Source organism: Equus quagga, chromosome 12, assembly GCF_021613505.1.
Source record: "Equus quagga isolate Etosha38 chromosome 12, UCLA_HA_Equagga_1.0, whole genome shotgun sequence".
Classification (NCBI taxonomy): domain Eukaryota; kingdom Metazoa; phylum Chordata; class Mammalia; order Perissodactyla; family Equidae; genus Equus; species Equus quagga.
Window position 1 is genome coordinate 98,603,016 of NC_060278.1, and position 13,737 is coordinate 98,616,752.

Here is a 13,737-nt window from a genome sequence, read left to right on the forward strand (position 1 = left end):
CCGCCCCATCCCCTGTTCTCCCGCGCACATGCCCAGCTTGGTCCCTCCGCTGTGCCTCTGCGCTTGCTGGTCCCTGTGCCTGAAATGTTCACCTCTGTGTTCACAGAGCCCACCTCACGTGGGTCTCTTCCAAAACTTGACCTCCTCAAGGGGCCTATCCTGACGCTCTAAGATGGCCCCCTGCATCCATCTTTATCTCTCTGCCCTGCACTATTGCTCTTCATTCTATTTCTCACCTGACATCTCTCGTATATTTATTTGTTGATCCATTTACTGTCAGACACCTGCCTGGACCTGTAAGCCCCCAAAGGGCAGGGATTTTTATCCGTTTTGTCTCAGGTATACTCAGCACCTAGAAAAAAAATCTGGAACAAAGAGACGCTCCCTAAATATTTGCTGAATGAATAAATTAATGTTGGCACAAAGATGCTCACTCTTCCAGAAGACTTGAGTCTGAGAAGAGGTAAAAAATGGTACAGCCACAAAGGGAAAATCTATCTGAGAACAGAGGCAAGAGATAGAGAAACCAGATCCTGATGGTAGCCTCTGAAACACTTGATCAACCTGCACCTGAAGCCAGACCCACTACTGCCATTTTCAGTTACCAAAGCCAATACATTCTCTGTATGCATAAACCATTTTGGATTGGAGATTTTGTTGCTTTAAATAAAGGAGCCTTTAGAATATCATTTGGCTAGTCAGAGAGGATAAGACAGAGAGGAAAGAAGCAGAGGGAGGGGAAAGCATGTTGAGTGGGCCAATGACTCATCAGGAGATGCAGCAATTCAGGCCTGTAATACAGTGAAGTTCTCTGTGAGCCTTAGAGAAAACCCCCTCCCCACTGCAGCAAAGCAGGACTCAGAAAGGAATCGAAAGGGAAGTGGTGCAAAACTTAGGATAATCGAGCTGCGCCTGTTTGGAACACATCTTCTCACTACAAAGCAGGCAGAGAGTGGATCAGAGAGAGGACACAGATGCTGGGGTCAAGTGAGCCGTGAGTGGCTCCAAGGCGCCCGGATCTCTTTCCCACAGTGTGGCCTGGGGCAAGCGCCCGAGCCTCAAGTTCCCATCTGAAAACAGGATGACAAGTACCAATCTCAACAGTGCTATAATGGGGATGAAATAAGGATGTATACATAAAGCGCCTGACATAGGAGGTGGCCCATGGCAGGTGTTCCGTAAATGGCCGTGGCAGTTGTTATGATGGCGTCTAATTGACCCACTTCCAATTGGTGCTGGAATCTGGAGAGTTGCTAAAAAACGCTGCCACCACCAGAATCGAGGGTCACCAACAGAATTGCTCAGATTTTTACATAACGTGTTGTCCTGTCCAGCTGCAAGCAAAAGCCGGTGATGCTCACACCGCCATCCTCCCCGCCCCGGCAGTTCACAGAGTGCTTTCGCGTCCACGCTCACAGAATGTGCCCAGGGAAGAGCTTAAACGACGGTGGATGGCACAGTGACAAACCTACGGTCTCTCCTCTTCCCTCTCCACCTTCTGGGGAAGCCAAGGGGCGTCTCTCTTGAGTGCTAAGGATGCCTGTCATCTCTCTAGCACCTTCTAATCTCCTAAGCTAATGAGGGACAAAATCGGGACAGGAATTCAAGTCATTGACTGCACAGACAATGCATCTTTTCACGCTTTTGTGCACATTCATTTATCAGATTAAACTCTAGGAATGGTGTCTTCATTGATGAGATAGAATAAAATACAGAAGTTTTGATGGAGACGAATGCAGGAAACTTCCATACCTGGGGTGGGAAGCCTGGGTGGAGAGCCAAAGGCTGGGTCCCCCCAAAATTAGGGAGTAAGGGGGAAGCAAGCCGTTAGAAGGCCAAGAGGATCCTGGGAGGTGGCCATCAAGAGAAGAGCGGGGGGGACATGCTGAAGCCACAGGCATTTTCCCCCACTTTTCCAGAGGGAATTGCAGAGGGATGTCCAGAACCTTCTAGATGCTTCTGTTCCGGTAGAAAGGTGCATGGTGGGGACTCATGCCTGCCCCATCTGCCATCTGAATGCCTCCAAGTCCTGTGCAGCTGGCAGAGTCGCTGCTCCGGTCGCCATCCATCAGAAGCTGGTGATGGATCCAATCCCAGGGCCTGTGTGCCCAGAGCTAACAGAGCCCGTCTGTATGGACTGCTTGGCGCCAGGACACAGGCCTGAGCAGACCGCCGGTGGAGGGGAGGCGGGCTGGCAGCCTCGGATGTTTTCCCTCCACCTCGCATTTCTCCGTCGAGGAGCAGCAGACAGCGTGGAATGCACCTCTCCAGAGGGCTGGGAAACCTGGCGGCTGCTGAGGCCTGTCCTCTCACTGGACACTTGGAAATGAGCCCCAAGGAGAAGCCTGGAGAAGAAGGTGGGCCTTTATCAGTTCACCTCTTCCTAAGGACACCAGACGACTCATTCAGCTACTGTAGAGAGACCTTCTCTCTCCACTGGGAGAAGCTTCCAGAAGCTGTGTTTTAGCCAGCTGTCCATGACTCAGGGTCATGGCTAGATTGCTCACATTCCTTCCTCCCGCCCCCTTCCAAGGCACCAGCAAATCCCATGGCTTTACCTCCACAAGGCAGTGTCCCCTTCTCTCCAGCTCCTTCAAGTCTACACTGCTCCCAACCACCACCACCTTTAAACTGGACCACTCAGCCTCCCTCAGACCTGTCTCTTCCATTTGCACTCGCCAACCCATCTTCCATATAATGGCAAGAAAGGTTATTTCAAAATATATATCAGACCAGTCACTCACCTCTAATACCCTCTGGGGAGTTACTGGATCTAGAACAAAATTCCACCCCCTTCCCTGACTTCAACTCCCTGTGTTCCTGGCCCCCTATAACATGCTTGCAACACTCCAGCTGGACCAGGATGCTTTCTGTTCCTTGAACACACCAAGCTCATGCCTGCCTCAGGACCTTTGCACATGCGATCCTTGCTGCCTGAATAGATCTTTTCCCAGATCTCTAAAGGGTTTCCTCTCTGTCATTTTCCTTTCTAAGTACCCTCTCCACATCATTTTCTTCACTGGACACTAGAACTTCATAAACTTCTCTCCCAACCTCAGATACATGAAATAATACATTTTTAAATTTTAATCAATTTTCAAATTACGGTAAAACATACATAAAATTTACTATTTGGACCATTTTTAAGTGTACGATTCAACGGCAGTAACTGCACTCGCATTGTTGGACAACCATCACCACCGTCCATCTCTAGAACGTTTGTCCTCTTGCAAAAAGGAAACTCCACACCTATTAACAGTAACTCCCCCTCCTGCCTTCGCCAGCCCCTGACAACACTTCTGCTTTCCGTCTCTGAGTGTGACTGCTCTACGGACCTCATGTGAGTGGAATTGTGCAGCATTTGGCTTATTTATAATATTCGCCCTTCCCCCTGTCTTTGCTCATCTCATCCATTCTTTAGTTTAGTCAGTCACTCAGTGAGTATTTCTCGAGCATCCACTACATGCCAGCTAGTGTTCCACGTGCTATGATACTGTTCTCTGTGCTTATTGGCACACAGTGTGCTGGCTTATTTCACTTAGCATAACGTCCTCAAGAGTCGTCCATGTTGTAACCTGGGTTAGAATTTCCCTCCTTTTTAAGGCTGAATAATGTTCCACCGTATGGATGTACCACATTTTGGTCATTCATTCATCTGTGGATAGTCCCTTGAGTGGCTTCCACTTTTTGGCCACTGTGAATGGCACTGCTATGATCACGGGTGTACAAATATCTATTCATGTTCCTGCGTTCAGTTCTTTTGGGTAGATACCCAGGAGTGGAATTGCTGGATCCTATGGTAATTCTATTTTTAACTTTTTGAGGAACCGCAGCAGCTGCACCATTTGACTTTCCCACCAGCAGTGCACAGGGTTCCCATCTCTCCACATCCTTGCCCACACTTGTTATTTTCTGGTTTTTTGATAACAGCCATCCTAGTGGATGTGAGGTGGCCTCTCATTGTGGTTTGGATTTGCATTTCCTTAACGATCCATGATGCTGAGCATCATTCGTGTGTGTCCTGGCCATTTGTATGTCTCCCTTGGAGAAATGTTTACTCACGTCTTAGAGCCTTCTTTACTCATTTCAGTCATTCTTTTTTTTCTGAAGAAGATTCGCCCTGAGCTGACATCCGTTGCCAATCTTCCTCTTTTTTTCATATGCAGGTCACCACCACAGCATGGCTGATGAGTGGTGTGTGTCCACGTTCAGGATCCAAACCCACAAACTCAGACTGCCAAAGTGGAGCACACGAACCTAACCACTACGCCACGGGGCTGGCCCCTTTTCTTCATTTTTTATGTGGGCCACCACCACAGAATGGCTGCTAACGGACAAGTGGTAACAATGCATAGCCACTGACCTCCTCTTCTGATGACCGATGATTGCTGAATCCGTCCTATGCAGGTGCTCTCCGAAGGGCTTTATTTAGATTGTGTTTAATTCTCACGACCAGTCTAGAAGGTGTTATTAAACCCATTTTCTAGAGCATGGAACTGACATAAGGAGAAATGAAGTCATTACCCTGCTGAGCGGCAGGTGCAGGATCCGACCCCGGCCATCTGTGGCCTGCTTTGGTGGGCTGCCCGGTCCTCAAGGGCAGGCACACCTACTATTGTTTGCATTCCCAGGCTGGGCCTGTCTTGCATGCAGTAGGTGTTCAATAAGTATGCGCTAAGTGTTAATAAATATCTGCAAAGGACTCCCCAGATGATAAAACACTTCACCCCTGTGAGCTGCTGTGTCTTCCCAGGAACCCTGGGAGGGAAAATCAATACTCTATAGATTTATAGATTAACACAACGAGGCATGATGACAAACCAACTAAGTAGCAGAGCTGGGCTTCAAATCTGTATTTTCTGACAGGTTCCTGGTCCTGGGTTGTCTCCACCAGGCCAGACCATTAGGAGCCATCAAGGCCAGAGTAGACACGGCCCTCGGGCAGGAACATGATGAGTTGGCAGCTGGAGAGGAGCTTTGAGGTTGGGAGAGAAGTTTATGAATTTCTAGTGTCCAGTGAAGAAAATGATGTGGAGAGGGTACTTAGAAAGGAAAATGACAGAGAGGAAACCCTTTAGAGATCTGGGAAAGGATCCATTCAGGCAGCCAGGATAGCATGTGCAAAGGTCCTGAGGCAGGCATGAGCTTGGTGTGTTCAAGGAACAGAAAGCATCCTGGTCCAGCTGGAGTGTTGCAAGCATGTTATAGGGGGCCAGGAACACGGGGAGTTGAAGTCAGGGAAGGGGGTGGAATTTTGTTCTAGATCCAGTAACTCCCCAGAGGGTATTAGAGGTGAGTGACTGGTCTGATATATATTTTGAAATAACCTTTCTTGCCATTATATGGAAGATGGGTTGGCGAGTGTAAATGGAAGAGACAGGTCTGAGGGAGGCTGAGTGGTCCAGGTTAAAGGTGGTGGTGGTTGGGAGCAGTGTAGACTTGAAGGAGCTGGAGAGAAGGGGACACTGCCTTGTGGAGGTAAAGCCATGGGATTTGCTGGTGCCTTGGAAGGGGGCGGGAGGAAGGAATGTGAGCAATCCAGCCATGACCCTGAGTCATGGACAGCTGGCTAAAACACAGCTTCTGGAAGCTTCTCCCAGTGGAGAGAGAAGGTCTCTTGGCAGTAGCTGGACGAGTCGTCTCGTGTCCTTAGGAAGAGGTGATCTTACTGCAGGCTGTGACATGCCCACTTCACAGAAGAGGAAGCAGCGTCTCAGCGACGGCACATTTATCACAGAGCCAGAACCAGAACTCAGATCACCGCTGAACACAGGATGCGACCCCGCTCCGGGGAAACTGTCAGCATCGCTCCACTACATTCAGGCTGAGGTCTCGTCTCCTTTTAGCCCAAATTCAAAGCCTTTTTTTTTTTTCTGAGGAAGATTCGCCCTGAGCTAACATCTGTGGGTTGCCGCCACAGCATCGCTGACGAGTGGTGTAGGTCTGTGCCCGGGATCCGAACCTGCAAACCCGGGCTGCTGAAGCGGAGCGTGCCAAACTCAACCGCTATGCCGTGGGGCCGGCCCCTCAAAGCCTTTTAAACCTCCTTTTCCCTCTACGCTCCTTCACCCACAGCCCCCTCACCACGCCCTGCGCCATGACACGCTCCCTCCAGGCACCATCCCACGTCCCCTCTTCGCCCAGGCAGCTCCTCTTCCTGGACCATCTGCCCATCACCTCGGTCTAGTGGTGAGGTCACAGGCTCTGAAGCCAGACTCCCTAGGTTCGAGTCCTGGTTCTGCCTCTTCCCAGTGAGATTAGGCAAGTCACCAAACCTCTCTGTGCCTCAGTCGTCTCAAGTGTAAACTCGGGGAACGACGGTGACCCTCTTAAGGGTGTTGTGTGGATAACTGAAGTCAACTCAGCCGAGTCGCTTAGTCAGCTCACCACGAATGTTAGCTGCTGTCATTCTTACGTCTCCATCATCCTCATCTGCCCTCCTTCCCTTCGGGCGCCCCTCCCCAGTGGGGAGCATTCCTTGTTTCCCCCTCAGCGCTCCCAGGACGCCCTCAGCCAGTCCTTGATTGGAACACGCCTACTCGTCTTCTGAGTGCTCTGGGCAGCAGAGTGGGTGGTAAAGACGCTGGATTCTGGAACCAGATGGCCTGCCTTCATACCCTGGCTCTAGCCACCTTTTAGCTGTGTGACCTTGGGCAAGTGACTTCACCTCTCTGTGTATGCCTCAGTTTCCTGGGAGAAATGGAGTCGATCAAAGGACCCACTTCATGGATTAAGTGCGGAGCCTAAATGCATTAATGCTTAAAGCAGTGTCTGGCCCACAGGGAGTGCTCAATAACGCTGGCTCTTGTGAGTTGTTTCCTGCCTGTCTCGCTCCCTGAACCATGAGCATGTGAAGGGCGTGAGGCAGGCTTTCTTCACCTTTGAGTTCTTGGAGCCGACGTGGACTGGTCGGTGCCGTGTCAGTGCACCATGCTTGCAGTCTGGTCTCGTGGCAGTTATTTTTTCATACCTCCTGCCTGAAGGGCGCTGTTCCAGCCTGAAAAAGAAAGAGCATTTCCATCCAAGCTTGGTGCTCTTTGGGCTGTGGGCCAGGAAGCCTGAGAAGACACAGGCCGTGGGCAATGTCAGCTGTGGGGCACTGGCACCCCTCGGCAGGGGCCCTGGGGACCACCCACCCTCGGCAGGGGGACCGTTAGCATCTCATTTGGAGGCCCTGCCTCACACAGAGGCTGCAGCATATGCTGTGTCTCGGGCGGTACCAGATGGTCGGGGTTTGGCTGCGTTCCGTCCGCATCTGTGAGCCAGCTGACCCGTTCAGCGGCTCCAAAATGCAAAAGAGAGGCTGTCATGGTGCTTCGAAATGACTGGAGCCGGGAAGCCGCAAGGAGCCTGGCAGAGAAGGAGCACGCCGTGGTCGCCGGTGCTGGGCTGCATTCACGCACAGCAGAGCAGGATGGGTCCCAGCCTGCTTAATGACACCCCCGGTCAGCTGTCTGGCTCCTTCCACCTGCCCGCCGTGTAACGGATCTAGAATAGAGTGGTGATTAAGAGATCGGGCCCTGGAGCCCCATTGCCGGGGCTCAGATCCCAGCTTCTCCACTTACCAGTTATGCGCACCTTTGGCAAATGTCATTAATTTTCTGTGCCTTGATTTCCTTATCCGTAAAATGGGAATACTATTCCTGTAATGGCAGAAGAACATTCTGGATGAGCAATGCTATGTGCCTGTGTGTCAATACGACAACAGCTAACACACACAACACTTACCACATGCCGGGAACCGTTCTTTACACATATTCTCTCACTGAATCCTTACAACCACTCCATGAGGTAGGTCCGGTATCATCTCTATTTTCCAAAAATAAGCAAAGTAAGGAGAGTTTAGACAACCCACTCAAGGTCATAAAGCTAGACATTGGCAGAAGCAGGATTCAAACTCAGGCAACCCGGCCCACAGACTTAATCAAAGACGGAAACAGTCCCGCCGTGAGGCAGGTGTGTACGACCTACTCTGGAAGGTTAAGGAAACTGGGTCTTTTCCACTTTCTGTTCTGTGATTTTGGGGCATCAGCTTTGTCCACAGGCCCACTCCCCTCTTGACGACAGGATGACCGCCCGCAGTCCCAGGCAGCTGCAGATGTGAAAAATGTCTGAGAGGAGAGGGGAGGGGGGAGCTGTCTGTTCTTGGGTATTTTCTTAGAAGTCTGAAAATATTCTCTAGAATCTTCCAGAAGACTTCCCATCAGGTCTCATTGGCCAGTAGTGGGTCACATGCTCCTTCCTAGACCAGTCGTTGGCGTGGGGGACTGAGCCCACCCTGACCTGGCCAGATGGTGGAGAAGCAGCAGCCGGAGCCGCTGCACAGACTTGGTGCCTCTCTACTTTCCTGCGCTTGTTTCTGCCCTTCCTCCTGCCGGAACGCCTGTCCCATTCCTCAAGATCATGGCAAACCATTTGTATCCTGTAGGAATCCTTCAGTGGCAAGTAACAGGAAACCTAACTAACAGGGGCTTCCATAAAGATGGGTTTGTTTTCCTGACATCACAAGAAGCCCAGAGGCAGGCAGTGCAGGGCCTCTGCTGTATCCGTCGCTGATGTCCAGGGACCGTGCTCTTTCTGTCTTTCCACTTGGCGCCCTCGTCTTACTGGTTCTCATTCACAGGCTAATCACCTTCTGGTTCTAAAGTGGCAGCTTCATCTCCAGGCAGGAAGGAGAGACAAGGAAGCAAGGTGGTTCTTGTGTCACAGAAGCAAGAGGGCATTCTCAGGAACGCCCTCCAGATGTCCATTTAGGTCTCATTGGCTGGAACGGGGTTGTGTGGCCACCACTGGCTGCAAGGGACTCTGGGAAAGTGAGTATCTTAGCTGGGCACCGTGCCGCCTTGAACAAAGCCAGGGGCCTGGTAGGAGGGAGAAGTGGCTACTTGGAGGAGACCAGCAGTGTCTGCCACACTCTTCTTTACAGCTCTGCTCACACTGCAGCCCCCCGTAAGTCCTTCCCTTCTCACCCCAAGCGAATGGCTCTGCCTGCCCTTCTGAGAAATTAAAGCGAAAAAGGAAGAGGGGAAAAGAATCCCATGAAATACCTTACCTATGTCATCTCAGCCATTCCTCAAAACCCTCAGGTGGTGTTGACAGCACATCTTTGTTGATCGAGGAAACTGAGGCTCAGAGGGTCGTAAAGATTTGCTCCAGACATAGCTAGATACGGAGCTTAGCAGGCATGTGAACCTGGGTCTGTCACTTGCAAGTGCCCGCTCTCGCCCACTCCGCCGGTTCCCCTGGAGCCCCCGTTAGCCTGAGAAGATGGTCCTGTCTATCGCTTCATCTCTCCCAATGGTACTGCACATTCCTTGACTCAGGACCAGTGCCTGCGGGGCTCCTTGTGTTCCCACACAGGGTGGAGAGCAGCCCCATCGACACTTGCCTCCTGGCCGACGAGAGGAGGGACCCGCGTGGGCTGGAGTTGGCACGTGAGCAGGCCTGGCAGCCGCCTCCGACTCTGGAAACCCGAGAACGTCGCTTCTAACTATGGCGAGCGAGGACAGGAAGCTTTCAAGCGGGTGCTGAGCCGCAACAGATGCGAAAGTGAACGCCGAACATTTTTCTCCTCCCTTCCAACCCCTGAGTTCTGCTGGGGGCCAGTTTGTGGCAAGTTGGTTAATTGGAACTGTCCCTGCTGCCCCAGTGAGAAATGGGACCTTGTACACCGCGTCCCCTGGAGACAGTCTCCCATCTGCTCGCTCCATGAGGATAATTACGCGTATAAATTACCCGCCTTCTCACCCCGCCCCAGCCCGGGTGCGAGGGGGGCGGTTCCTGATGAAGGTTCCCGAGTGACCTTTGAGATGGGGGAGTGTGAGTAAATCAGCTCCGGGGATCAGCCGCCTGCCCCGAGCACGCCTGCAGTATCGATTTACTATTCTAGGTGGAAAACAGACATTTATTTTGAAATATGTTCTGTAACGAGTCTGTGATCTGAAAGGGTGCTTCTACGCTTATTGTTGTGGAACTTGACGCGACTTCCAGCAACAAAGTCACCGACTGTCACTGGGTTTACTTCTGCCCCTTATTAGACTCCAGACGGAGCGGCTTGCGAAAATGCGCCAGGTGCTTCCCGGAGCCCTACGGCAGTAAATCTCTCTCTGAACACCCCAGCTGTGAGATAGATCACGCGGAAATTTCTCTGCCGGGGAAAGCCCCAGCCTGGGAGCCAGGATTTGTGGGTGGAGTCCGGTCACTGCCTCTGACCGCGATGGTGCCCTGAGTAGTTTGCCTCCTCTTCAAGGGCCTCAGTGCTCCCGCCTGTGGAATGGGAGGAGGAGATACAGTTTCAAGTATCCCCGTGGTAAGCAGCATAGTGGTCCCCGAGATGCCTGAGTCCTGATCCTTGGAAACTGAATGAGTTACACAGCAAACGGGAATTAATGTTGCACATGGAACCGAATTGCTAATCAGCTGACTTTAAAATAGGGAGGGTATCCTGGATTAGCTGGCTGGGCTCAATATAATCACAAGGATCTTTGGACAAGGACAAAGGGACCTCCACAAGTGGACGAGGGAGGCGGAAGCGGGAGAACCGGAGAGACGGCAGCGTGAGAAGGACGCGGCCTGACGTTGCTGGCTTTGAAGATGGAGGAAGGGGCCGTGAGCCAGGGAATGCGGGCAGCCTGTAGAAGCTGGAAAAGGCAAGAAAACAGATTCTCCCTTTGACCAGCTTACCAACACTTCAGTTTTGGCCCTTCGAGACCCTTTTTGGCCCCATGATGATGAAAGCCAGTCCTTGAGAGCAGGCGCCACACACGGTGCAGTTTGAGGAGCCTCCCGCGAGTTATCGCGATGCAGCTTTAAAGAGACCCTGAAAGGTGGGGATTGTTATCGCCTCACCGTTTGACAAATGAGGAAACTGAGGCCCAGAGAAAGCACATCACTTGCCTGGGGTCACAGAGCTGGGCATGGTGGAGCCTGGGTCTCAAACCTTCGGGCCATCAGCCTGCCCCCATCCTCTGTGCGGACAGTGAGCACTTCCTCAGTGTTATGTAACGTGCTGCCGGTTACGATGACCACAAGTCCCCGTTTGCCTGGGACAGGCCCCATGTCCTGGAATAATTATTAGTGGTGCCCCCATCCGTGCTCAGCGAAGATCTGGATTGGGGAATGAACCACGCCATGTCGAGCCGTCCTGCCCGGTGGCGACTGAACCCTCAAGGGAGAGGGTACGAGCAGATAAGCAGAGCTGTACCTGGGCTCGGCGAGCGCCTAGGAGAGCCCCAAAATCGGGTAACTTGTGTGAGTCTTAGTTCTAGGACCATTTTGTCCCGAGACCCTCAGGGAACAAGAGCCCGTGTGATCAGCGGCATCCCCAGGGAACGTCTCCCTCCCCGACCGGCTTCCCTGAGGACCCCCAGGCTTGACCAGGCGCAGCTGGCCCAGTCTTTGCTCTTATCCACATAAATCTCCCCCTTTCCTCCTATAATTCTTGGCTTAAATGTCAACTTCTCAGCGAGGACTTCCTGACCAGTCTGTTCAAAATTGCAAATGATTGCCCCCAAAACCCATCTCCTTCCCTCCGTGTATTATTCTTCATAAATCCAAATGCAACCTCACATATTATATATTCACTTGTTTATCCTGTTTATCCTGTCTGCCCCACTGGAATGCAAGCCCTAGAGGGTCAGGATTTTTGCCTTTTTAAAAAATTATTGCCAACCTGGTGCCAGCAACAGCGTCTGTCATAGAGTTGGCACTTGGTGAATGAATGAATGATGAATGAATGAATGAAGGCAAGAATGATATCTTGGCATAAGTCTGAAGAATTGAGGAATGCATGAACTTGAGAGATATTAAAAGTTTTTCATTTGAGTTTCCCGTTCAGCAAACTTTTCCGCTATGCTTTCCAAATTTCTTGTCATGTTTAAACATCCCTTAATATTATGTAAACATTCATTTATTTTCTTCCAGGACTCTGATGTTTTTTACGTCTAATTTACCAGTGCGTCTGGGCTGTATCATGATGTACATAATGAGATAGGGATCGGATTTCATATTTTTATCTAGATCATTAGGCACTTTCAAAATGGTCTGAATATCATTCATTGAATAATCTATCTCCCTCCAAATAATGGAAACGCAAGTTTTATCACTTTGCAAAGTCACATCTATGTGAGTCTTTTCCCGAACTTTCTACTGAGATCTACTGTGTTCCCAGTCAGCCCCACACTTCAGTTATTATAATTCTATGTGTGAGAATACAAGATAGAGTGAACTTCATCAATTTTTTCAAAAAAAAATTTTTATGACAATTTTCCAAACTCACTTTAGACTGTTTTTCTCCTGATAACTGTGGAACCTTACATTTTTATAGATTGAAAGAAAGGAAATAGATATCTAGCAAATATTAACTCTCTATCCAGGAATATGCTGTGTATCTTGCTATTTGGTTCTTTCCATAGTTTTATTCATTTGATCCCAAAGGCTTGTTATAATAACGTCTAAGCACTGTATATCATTGCTACTGAAAATTGGATTTGTTTCTGTTTTGGGTTCAACCACTTATTCTTAATACACAGGACACATTAATTTGTGCATCTGGATTTTGTTCATTCATCTTTTTGTTTGTTCCTGTATCAACACCAAATTTGGTAAGGCAAGTTCCTCCTAAATTTCCTTCCTTTTCAACAAACTTCTAGGTTCTCCTTACATGTTTTTCTCTCTATGGGAATGTTGTAATCGACTTGCTTAGCTCCCTAAATATATGCTGATTTTGTAGCTCATTGCACTTCTGGACACAATGATAAGCTCTGAAAGTTCCAGTTGATTCTCTTGGGTTTTCCAAGTACATGATCAAGTAATGCTTTTGGTCAAGTCCTTGTACCTCTCACTGTCCGTCTAAGTGTCTGGCCATTAGCCATGTTCTGCCCTTTGCCCTTTTCCCTGTCACTCTCCTGGACATCACTTGGTGCCTCTCTTTCTGTTCAGCAAGTCACACATTTTTGCCTTGGCTCCACGTCTCAATCATAAGGTTCTGTGCTGCCAGCCCAGAGCTGCCCACAGCAGACAGCCAGTCAGCAACTGTTGGCTTAATCTGATAAAGAACGAGAGTAGAGGCAAGATGTGCATGAGCTGGGTGCTTCCTCTCATGGACCAAGAGAGTTCTGAGTCCAGATGAGTCCAAGTGATTTTTCAAATAGTAGGATGGAATTGGCTAAGAGGTCTGTCCTTATGAACAGCAAGCCTTACACGGGACTCTCTTGGTGCCCCAGGCGTTGTTCTAAGGACCTCACACCTGTTAACTCACGTGATCCTCAGAGCAACCCTATGCAGTGGGTACCGTTGTTACAGACTCTCAATACCCGCCCTGGTATCAGGTCATACATTGAACCCAGTCCATATGGGGTTAAAACCAAAAGCTCTCACCCCATTCCCAGCTTCTTTAGTATGTACATATGAGTATTTACTCATATGTAAATATCTGTTTCTTTAAGCTTTGACTCCCTGAGCTTTATAACGAAATAGAAGTTACAGGTTGTTACAGCCCAGGTGGCCTCACGCTGGGCTCACACTGAAGTTTTGGCTGATCACAGGTCCTTGAAGTGTATTACAGGGAAACTGATGTCCAGAGAATATCAAGAAACTGAAGCTTCTCAGGCCCAGCTCCTCACCTTCCCGGCTCCAGAATCCACCGTCCATCACAGAGGCAGACAACCAAGGACGTCCGTCTGCGGATTCCCTTATCTCACCATTCCCCTTCCTGTAAGCAGCCTCATGAGGCCAAGC

The 13,737-nt window shown here is 50.1% G+C and overlaps 1 long non-coding RNA gene across 1 annotated transcript; it reads right to left on the minus strand.

Moving 5' to 3' along the window:
* Positions 1-7,565: 7,565 nt before the first annotated feature.
* Positions 7,566-9,647, minus strand: LOC124249210 (uncharacterized). The gene is made up of 3 exons (XR_006891295.1): positions 9,053-9,647; positions 7,729-7,809; positions 7,566-7,643 (listed from the first exon to the last, which is right to left on the minus strand). It is a non-coding gene; the product is annotated as an uncharacterized LOC124249210 (long non-coding RNA).
* Positions 9,648-13,737: the final 4,090 nt, after the last annotated feature.